This window comes from Anser brachyrhynchus (assembly GCF_964034855.1).
Source record: "Anser brachyrhynchus genome assembly, chromosome: 6".
Lineage (NCBI taxonomy): Eukaryota > Metazoa > Chordata > Aves > Anseriformes > Anatidae > Anser > Anser brachyrhynchus.
Genome location: NC_137700.1, coordinates 2,652,524 through 2,663,111, shown reverse-complemented (window position 1 = coordinate 2,663,111; position 10,588 = coordinate 2,652,524).

Genomic DNA, 10,588 nt, shown 5'->3' with positions numbered 1-10,588 from the left:
TTGCATAGCTTCTTAATGATTAGGATGATGATAGAAGGGACGATCAGGCCTCGAAATGTGGGAGTGGGGTTGATTCTACTACAATGGGTATGTAGCTGTGATTAGCCCCGCAAATTTCTGAGCATTGTCCGTAAAAAATCCCAGGCCGGGTGGTAATGAATGAAGTTTGGTTTAGTCGGCCTGGGATTGCGTCTGTTTTAACTCCGAGCGTTGGGACTGCTCAGGAGTGGAGTACGTCTCCTGCAGTAATGATCACGCGGATGGGGGATTCTATTGGGATAACTACGCGGTGGTCAACTTCTAGCAGTCGGAAGTGGCCGTTGGGTAAGTCTGGGGTGGGCACTATGTAGGAGTCGAATGATAGGTCTTTGAAGTCTGTGTATTCGTAGCTTCAGTATCATTGGTGGCCGATGGCTTTTAGGGTGAGGTCTGGTTCATCGATTTTGTCCATTATGTAGAGGATTTGTAGGGATGGGAGGGCGAGGAGTACCAGGACGATAGCAGGTAGGATTGTCCAGATCAGCTCTACTTCTTGGGCGTCTACAGCATTGGACGAGAGTTTTTCTGTTAGTATGTGGGCTAAAAGGTAGAGAACTAGGCTGCAGATAGCTAGGGCAACGATTAGGGCGTGGTCGTGGAATTCAACGAGTTCTTCTATGATGGGTGATGAGGCGTCTTGGAATCCTAGTTGGGAGTGGTTGGCCACATGAGATGTACAGGATTTTTACCTGTGATTTAGTCTTGACAAGGCTATGTAATTGGTTTACTAACGTCTCATAAGAAAGAAGCATGAGCGGTTAATGCAGTTGGCTTGAAACCAGCATGTGAGGGTTCGATTCCTTCCTTTCTTGTACTTGGACGAAGGCCGGTTCCTCGAAAGTATGGTATGGGGGAGGGCAGCCGTGGATTCATTCAACGTTTGTGGTAGTTAGTTCTGGTTGTAGGACTTTTCGTTTGGCCGGAAAGGCTTCTCAGATGATGAATATTAGTATGATTACGGCTACTATTGAGATTAGGGAGCCGATGGAGGAAATGGTGTTTCATAGTGTGTAGGCGTCGGGATAGTCCGAGTATCGTCGGGGTATTCCTGCTAGGCCTAGGAAGTGCTGGGGGAAGAACGTTAGGTTTACTCTTGTAAATATTACCCCGAAGTGGGCTTTTGCTCATGTTTGGTGTAGGGTAAACCCAGTGAGTAGTGGGAATCAGTGAGTAAATCCTGCTAGAATGGCAAAGACGGCGCCTATGGATAGGACGTAGTGGAAGTGGGCAACTACGTAGTACGTGTCGTGCAGGGCGATGTCTAGGGAAGAGTTTGCAAGAACGATTCCTGTTAATCCTCCGATGGTAAATAGGAAGATAAATCCTAGAGCTCATAGTATTGGGGGGGGTCTCATTTGATTGTTCCTCCGTGCAGGGTGGCTAGTCAGCTAAATACTTTGATTCCGGTAGGGATGGCAATGATTATAGTGGCTGATGTAAAGTAGGCTCGGGTATCAACGTCTATTCCTACTGTAAACATGTGGTGAGCTCAGACGATGAATCCTAGGAAGCCGATGGATAGTATGGCTCAGACTATTCCCATGTAGCCGAAGGGCTCCTTTTTGCCTGAGTAGTACGTGACTACGTGTGAGATGATTCCGAACCCCGGTAGGATCAGAATATAGACTTCTGGGTGTCCGAAGAATCAGAATAGGTGTTGGTACAGGATTGGGTCTCCTCCTCCAGCGGGGTCGAAGAATGTGGTGTTTAGGTTTCGATCAGTTAGTAATATTGTAATACCGGCGGCGAGTACGGGGAGTGATAGAAGGAGTAGGATGGCGGTAATTAGTACGGATCAGACAAATAGTGGGGTTTGGTATTGTGAGAGTGCGGGGGGTTTTATGTTGATGGCTGTGGTGATAAAGTTGATGGCCCCAAGGATGGAGGAGATACCGGCTAAGTGGAGTGAGAAGATAGCCAGGTCTACTGAAGCTCCGGCGTGGGCAAGGTTACCTGCTAGGGGAGGGTAGACAGTTCAGCCTGTGCCGGCGCCAGCTTCTACAGTGGATGAGACTAGTAGTAGGAGGAATGATGGGGGGAGGAGTCAAAAGCTTATGTTGTTTATTCGCGGGAATGCTATGTCGGGGGCACCGATTATGAGGGGGACTACTCAGTTGCCGAATCCTCCGATCATGAGCGGATGCAGTGCGGTGAGTCCAGAGAGTGCACTGGCACCACTGGGCATGCAGTGCAGTGAGTCCAGAGAGTGCACTGGCACCACTGGGGATGCACTTCAGTGACTCCAGAGAGTGCACTGGCACCACTGGGGATGCAGTGCAGTGAGTCCAAAGACTTCACTGGCAAAACTGGGGATGCAGTGCAGTGAGTCCAGAGAGTGCACTGGCACCACTGGGGATGCACTGCAGTGAGTCCAGAGATTGCACTGGCACCACCGGGGCTGCAGTGCAGTGAGTCCATAGAGTGCACTGGCACCACTGGGGATGCACTGCAGTGAGTCCAGAGAGTGCACTGGCACCACTGGGGATGCAGTACAGTGAGTCCAGAGAGTGCACTGGCACCACTGGGGATGCAGTGCAGTGAGTCCAGAGAGTGCACTGGCACCACTGGGGATGCACTACAGTGAGTCCAGAGATTGCACTGGCACCACTGGGGATGCAGTGCACTGAGTCCAGAGAGTGCACTGGCACAACTGGGGATGCACTTCAGTGAGTCCTGAGAGTGCACTGACACGACTGGGGATGCAGTGCAGTGAGTCCAGAGAGTGCACTGGCACCACTGGGGATGCACTTCAGTGAGTCCAGAGAGTGCACTGACACGACTGGGGATGCAGTGCAGTGAGTCCAGAGAGTGCACTGGCACCACTGGGGATGCAGTGCAGTGAGTCCAGAGATTGCACTGGCACCACCGGGGCTGCAGTGCAGTGAGTCCAGAGAGTGCACTGGCACCACTGGGGATGCACTGCAGTGAGTCCAGAGAGTGCACTGGCACCACTGGTTATGCAGTACAGTGAGTCCAGAGATTGCACTGGCACCACTGGGGATGCAGTGCACTGAGTCCAGAGAGTGCACTGGCACCACTGGGGATGCAGTGCATTGAGTCCAGAGAGTGCACTGGCACAACTGGGGATGCACTTCAGTGAGTCCAGAGAGTGCACTGGCACCACTGGGGATGCAGTGCAGTGAGTCCAGAGAGTGCACTGGCACCACTGGGGATGCAGTGCAGTGAGTCCAGAGAGTGCTCTGGCACCACTGGGGATGCAGTGCAGTGAGTCCAGAGAGTGCACTGGCACCACTGGGGATGCAGTGCAGTGAGTCCAGAGAGTGCACTGGCACCACTGGGGATGCAGTCCAGTGAGTCCAGTGAGTGCACTGGCACCACTGGGGATGCAGCGCAGTGACTGCAGAGAGTACACTGGCACCACCGGGGATTCACTGCAGTGAGTCCAGAGAGTGCACTGGCACCACCTGTGATGCAGTGCAGTGAGTCCAGTGAGTGCACTGGCACCACTGGGGATGCAGTGCTGTGACTCCAGAGAGCGCACTGGCACCACTGGGGATGCAGTGCAGTCAGTCCAGTGAGTGCACTGGCACCACTGGGGGTGCAGTACAGTGAGTCCAGAGAGTGCACTGACACCACTGGGGATGCAGTGCAGTGAGTCCAGACAGTGCACTGGCACCACTGGGGATGCAGTGCAGTGAGTCCAGAGAGTGCACTGGCACCACTGGGGCTTCAGTGCAGTGAGACCAGAGAGTGCACTGGCACCACTGGGGATGCACTGCAGTGAGTCCAGAGAGTGCACTGGCACCACTGGGGATGCACTGCAGTTAGTCCAGAGAGTGCACTGTCACCACTGGGGATGCAGTACAGTGAGTCCAGAGAGTGCACTGGCACCAGTGGGGATGCAGTACAGTGAGTCCACAGAGTGCACTGGCACCACTGGACATGCAGTGCAGTGAGTCCAGAGAGTGCACTGGCACCACTGGGGATGCACTTCAGTGACTCCAGAGAGTGCACTGGCACCACTGGGGATGCAGTGCAGTGAGTCCAAAGACTTCACTGGCACCACTGGGGATGCAGTGCAGTGAGTCCAGAGAGTGCACTGGCACCACTGGGGATGCACTGCAGTGAGTCCAGAGAGTGCACTGGCACCACTGGGGATGCACTGCAGTTAGTCCAGAGAGTGCACTGTCACCACTGGGGATGCAGTACAGTGAGTCCAGAGAGTGCACTGGCACCAGTGGGGATGCAGTACAGTGAGTCCACAGAGTGCACTGGCACCACTGGGGATGCAGTGCAGTGAGTCCAGAGAGTGCACTGGCACCACTGGGGATGCACTGCAGTGAGTCCAGAGAGTGCACTGGCACCACTGGGGATGCAGTGCAGTGAGTCCAGAGAGTGCACTGGCACTACTGGGGATGCAGTGCAGTGAGTCCAGTGAGTGTACTGGCAACACTGGGGATGCACTTCAGTGAGCCCAGAGAGTGCACTGGCACCACTGAGAATGCACTTCAGTGAGTCCAGAGAGTGCACTGGCACCACTGAGAATGCACTGCAGTGAGTCCAGAGAGTGCACTAGCACCACTGGGGATGCAGTGCAGTGAATCCTGTGAGTACACTGGCACCACTGGGGATGCAGTGCAGTGAGTCCAGAGAGCTCACTGGCACCACTGGGGATGCACTTCAGTGAGTCCAGAGAGTGCACTGGCACCACTGGAGATGCAGTACAGTGAGTCCAGTGAATGCACTGGAACCACTGGGGATGCACTTCAGTGAGTACAGAGAGTGCACTGACACCACTGCGGATACAGTGCAGTGAGTCCAGAGAGTGCACTGGCACCACTGGGGATGCACTGCAGTGAGTCCAGAGAGTGCACTGGCACCACTGGGGATGCACTTCAGTGAGTACAGAGAGTGCACTGACACCACTGCGGATACAGTGCAGTGAGTCCAGAGAGTGCTCTGGCACCACTGGGGATGCAGTGCAGTGAGTCCAGAGAGTACACTGGCACCACTGGGGATGCAGTGCAGTGAGTCCAGAGAGTGCACTGGCACCACAGGGGATGTAGTGCATTGAGTCCAGAGAGTGCACTGGCACCACTGGTGATGCAGTCCAGTGAGTCCAGTGAATGCACTGGCACCACTGGGGATGCTGTGCAGTGAGTGCAGAGAGTGCACTGGCACCACCTGTGTTGCAGTACAGTGTGTCCAGTGAGTGCACTGGCACCACTGGGGATGCAGTGCTGTGACTCCGGAGAGCGCACTGGCACCACTGGGGATGCAGTGCAGTCAGTCCAGTGAGTGCACTGGCACCACTGGGGATGCAGTGCAGTGAGTGCAGAGAGTGCACTGGCACCACTGGGGATGCAGTGCAGTGAGTCCAGAGAGTGCACTGGCACCACTGGGGATGCAGTGCAGTGAGTGCAGAGAGTGCACTGGCACCACTGGGGATGCACTTCAGTGAGTCCAGAGAGTGCACTGGCACCACTGGGGATGGAGTGCAGTGAGTCCAGAGAGCGCACTGGCACCACTGGGGATGCACTGCAGTGAGTCCAGAGAGTGCACTGGCACCACTGGTGATGCAGTGCAGTGAGTCCAGAGAGTGCACTGGCACCACTGGGGATGCAGTGCAGTGAGTCCAGAGAGTGCACTGGCACCACTGGGGATGCACTGCAGTGAGTCCAGAGAGTGCACTGGCACCACTGGGGATGCAGTGCTGTGACTCCAGAGAGCGCACTGGCACCACTGGGGATGCAGTGCAGTGTGTGCAGAGAGTGCACTGGCACCACTAGGGATGCACTTCAGTGAGTTCAGAGAGTGCACTGGCACCACTGGGGATGGGTTTCAAGCCAACTGCATTAACCGCTCATGCTTCTTTCTTATGAGACGTTAGTAAACCAATTACATAGCCTTGTCAAGACTAAATCACAGGTAAAAATCCTGTACATCTCATGTGGCCAACCACTCCCAACTCGGATTCCAAGAACCAGGAGGTTCGGTGAAAATAGGGCTAGTGCTATTAGAGGGGTGATTATTAGGGTAAGCCCTAAGCTGTCTTTAATGGAGAAGTATGGGTGGAATGGGATTTTGTCGCAGTCTGATACGATTCCTAGTGGGTTATTTGAGCCTGATTCGTGTAGGAAGGTTAGGTGGACTAGGGTGATTCCTGCAATTAGGAAGGGCAGTAGGAAGTGGATGGCGAAGAATCGGGTTAAGGTTGGATTGTCTACTGAGAATCCTCCTCAGGCTCATTCTACTAGAGTTTGCCCAATGTACGGGATGGCTGAGAATAGGTTGGTGATTACGGTGGCCCCTCAGAATGACATTTGTCCTCATGGTAGGACATACCCTACGAAGGCAGTTGCTATTAGGGTGAGTAGGAGGATTACTCCTGTGTTTCAGGTTTCTTTGTATAGGTAGGAGCCGTAGTAGAGGCCTCGTCCGATGTGTAAGTAGATGCAGATAAAGAAGAGCGAAGCACCGTTGGCGTGGAGGTTGCGGATGAGCCATCCGTACTGGACGTCTCGGCATGTGTGAGCTACTGAGGAGAAGGCGAGTGAAGTGTCTGCGGTGTAGTGTATGGCTAGTAGCAGGCCTGTTAGGATTTGTGTGGCTAAGCAGATGGCTAGAAGGGAGCCGAAGTTTCATCAGGCAGAGATGTTGGAGGGGGCGGGTAGGTCGATTAGGGAGTTGTTGATTATTTTTAGTAGGGGATGGGATTTGCGGATGTTAGGGGCCATTAGTGAGTCTGTGTGTTATTAGGATTATTACCAGGATGGAGAGGGCGAAGGATCCTAGGTAGGCCTTAATTAGCCCTGTGTGTATTGAGGTTGCGGCTTTGCTTGCGGCTACTTGTAGTTCAGCAAGGCCCTCTGGCCCTATTTTTTTGAGTCAGGAGAGGTCGATCAAGTGTAGGGCAATGTTTTGTCCCTTTTCTAGTAGGTTTTTGGAGAAGAATCGGTGTACTAGGGGGTTGAAGTACCCTAATGCAGAGGAGAAGTTTATGAGGGGGTTTGGTTTGGGGTGAGTGAGGGTGTGTGTTATGTTCGATAGTTCTAGGGCTAGGATGATTCCTAGGATTGTTATGAGGATGGCAGCGGTTTTGGTGATAAGGGGTATGGTTATTGGGGGGGTTTTGGTTGGTGTGATGAAAGAGGTAATGATTATTCCTGCTGTAATGCTGCCTAGGGCGAGTCGGGTTAGGGGGGCGGTGATTAGTGGGTTGTTTTCGTTTATTGATACTATTGGGGGGATTCGGGTTTGTCCAGCTTGGACTAGGATGGTTATGCGGATGCTGTAGGTTGCGGTGAATGCTGTGGCTATAAGGGTTAGGAGTAGGGCTCAAGTATTTAGGTATGATGTGTTTAAGCTTTCGATGATGAGGTCTTTTGAGTAGAATCCGGCTAGGAATGGGGTTCCTATCAGCGCCAGGTTTCCGATGGTTAGGCAGGAAGTAGTGACTGGGAGTATTTTCTGTAGGCCTCCTATCTTTCGGATATCTTGTTCTCCGTTTAGGTTGTGGATGATAGACCCTGAGCATAGGAATAGTATGGCTTTAAAGAAGGCATGGGTTGAGATGTGTAGGAAGGCTAGTTGTGGGAGGTTTAGTCCGATAGTGACTATTATTAGTCCTAGTTGGCTGGATGTTGAGAAAGCAATGATTTTTTTGATGTCATTTTGGGTTAGGGCGCATGTGGCAGCGAATAGGGTTGATAGAGCACCTAGGCATAGGCAGGCAGTTAGGGCTGTCTGGTTGGTGGCTAGCAGGGGGTGCATGCGGATGAGCAGGAAGATTCCGGCTACTACTATGGTACTGGAGTGCAGTAGGGCTGATACTGGGGTGGGGCCTTCTATTGCTGCGGGCAGTCATGGGTGGAGTCCAAATTGGGCGGATTTTCCTGCGGCTGCGAGGATTAATCCTATGAGGGGGAGGATTGGGGTTTGGTGGGGGTGTACGGCTTGTTGGATCTCTCAGGTGTTGAATGTTGAAGCTAGTCATGCTATGCTCAGGATCAGTCCGACGTCTCCGATTCGGTTGTAGATTACGGCTTGTAGGGTGGCGGTGTTGGCATCTGCTCGGCCTTGTCATCAGCCGATGAGAAGGAAGGACATGATTCATACTCCTTCCCAGCCTACGAATAGGAGGAATATGTTGTTTGCGGTTGTTAGGAGGAGTATGGCGACTAGGAATGTCAGTAGGTAGGTGAAAAATTTTGTTACGTATGGCTCTGAGGCCATGTATCATATGGCGAATTGTAGGATTGATCATGTTACAAATAGGGCGATTGGAAGAAATGTTATTGAGTATTGGTCTATTTTTAGGCTCAGGGGGATTTTAAAGTTTATAATGAATTTTCACTCCCAGTGGCAGGTGACAGATTCTACTCCCGAGTAGATGAATGCGGTTGTAGGGGCTAGGCTAATTAGGAATGCGGTTTTAACAGCGCGGGTGGTGGCTTGTGGGGTGTTTTTAAAGTTTTTAAATAGAAATGGCAGGATGATTGGGGTTAGGAGGATTGTCAGCGTGAGTAGTGTGAGGGAGTTGATTAGTAGTGTGGGGTTCACTACTTTTACTTGGATTTGCACCAAGATGGGTGGTTCCTAAGACCAGTGGATTGCTGTTATCCTTTAAAAGTAAGGGGGCTGAGGTTTTAGGCTCAGATGTAAGAGTTAGCAGCTCTTGTTGGTTAAACCCTCCCCTCGGCAGGTAAGAAGGTTTGAACTTCTATTCTTAGAATCACAGTCTAATGTTTGGTTTAAACTATACTTGCATGAGGGGATTCCGGAGATCAGTTCGGGTTTGAGGATTAGGAGGAATATTGGGATAATGTGGAGTGTTATGAGCAGGTGTTCTCGCGTGGTTGAGTTTTGCATAGATGTGATGTGGGAGGGGATTGAGCCTCGTTGGGTCATTAGTAGTATGAATAAGGTGTAGGAGGCGGTTAGTAGGGTTGCGATTCCTGTTAGGATGATCGTGAAGGCAGATCAGTTGAATAAGGTGATTATAATGGTTAGCTCTGCTATGAGGTTTGTTGTTGGGGGTAAGGCTATGTTTGTTAGATTGGCCAGCAATCATCAGGTAGCTATGAGTGGTAGGAGAGGTTGTAGGCCTCGTGTGAGTAGTAGAATTCGGCTGTGCGTACGTTCATAGTTTGTGTTGGCTAGGCAGAATAGTATGGAGGAAGTTAGTCCATGGGAAATTATTAGGATCATTGCCCCTGAGAATGATCAGTGGGTTTGGATTATTCCTGCGGCGATAACTAGGCCTATGTGGCTAACGGATGAATAAGCGATTAGTGATTTTAGGTCTGTCTGTCGTAGGCAGATTGAGCTAGTCATTAGGGCGCCTCATAGGGCCAGGGTTAGGAAGGGGTAGTGCAGGAGGTTGGACAGCGGGCCCATAAATAGAGTGACTCGTATAATTCCGTATCCTCCTAGCTTTAGTAGTAGGGCGGCGAGGAGTATTGAGCCTGCGATGGGTGCTTCTACGTGGGCTTTTGGCAGTCAGAGGTGTAGGCCGTATAGTGGGGCTTTTACTATGAATGCTATGAGCAGTGCTAGACCTGATAGTATTCCTGTCCATGAGGTGGATAGGGTTGGGTGGGTTAGTTGTAGGGTTGGCAGGTGCAGGGTGCCAATTTTCACGTATAGGTGTATGATTGTGATTAGCAGGGGTAGAGAGCTTACTAGCGTGTAGAATAGCAGGTAGATGCCAGCGCTTAGGCGTTCTGGTTGGTTCCCCCATCGGGTGATTAAGATTAGGGTGGGAATGAGGGTTGCTTCAAATGAGATGTAAAATAGTGCTAGTTCTGTGGTGGAAAAGGCTAGTAGGATGAATGGCTGGACTGCGACTAAGGTTGAGATAAAGATTCGTTTGCGTTGTAGGGGTTCTTGTTGCAGGTGGTTTTGGCTTGCTATGATTATGAGTGGGAGTAGTCAGCAGGATAGTACTAGGAGGGGGGATGAGATTTGGTCAATTCCTGTTCAGTTGGATAAAAATTTGTAGGGGTAGTAGGTTGGGATTAATCACTGTAGGCTTAGGGCAGCGATTAGGAGGCTGTATAAGGTGGTGTTAGTCCATAGAAATTTTGGTGGAGACAGCAGGGCTGTTGGAAGAAGTATGATTGTGGGTAGGATGATTTTTAGCATTGCAGGAGGTTTAGGTTGTGTAGATGGTCGGAGCCATGTGTGCGGGTGGAGGCTACTAGGATGGCCAGGCCTGTGCCCGCCTCACACGCTGAGAAGGTTAGCATGAGAATTGGTACCATGGTGAATGAGGAGACTTGGTTTTCGATGGATCATATTGATAGGCCTACGAATATCGATAATATTATGCTTTCAAGGCATAGTAGGGCGGATACTAGGTGGGTTCGGTGGAAGGCTAGTCCTAGTCCGCTGAAAATGAAGGCTGAGTAGAAGCTTAAATGTAGGGGCGACATAAGAAAGTTACAGGGTTGGCTGTAATCTGCTGGGTCGAAACCAGCTATCTTTTTGGTTAGACTAACTTTCTGTTATTCTGCTCATTCTAGGCCCCCTTGAATTCACTCGTAGGCCAGTCCGAGTGTTAGGAGAAGGAGGATCACTACAGTTC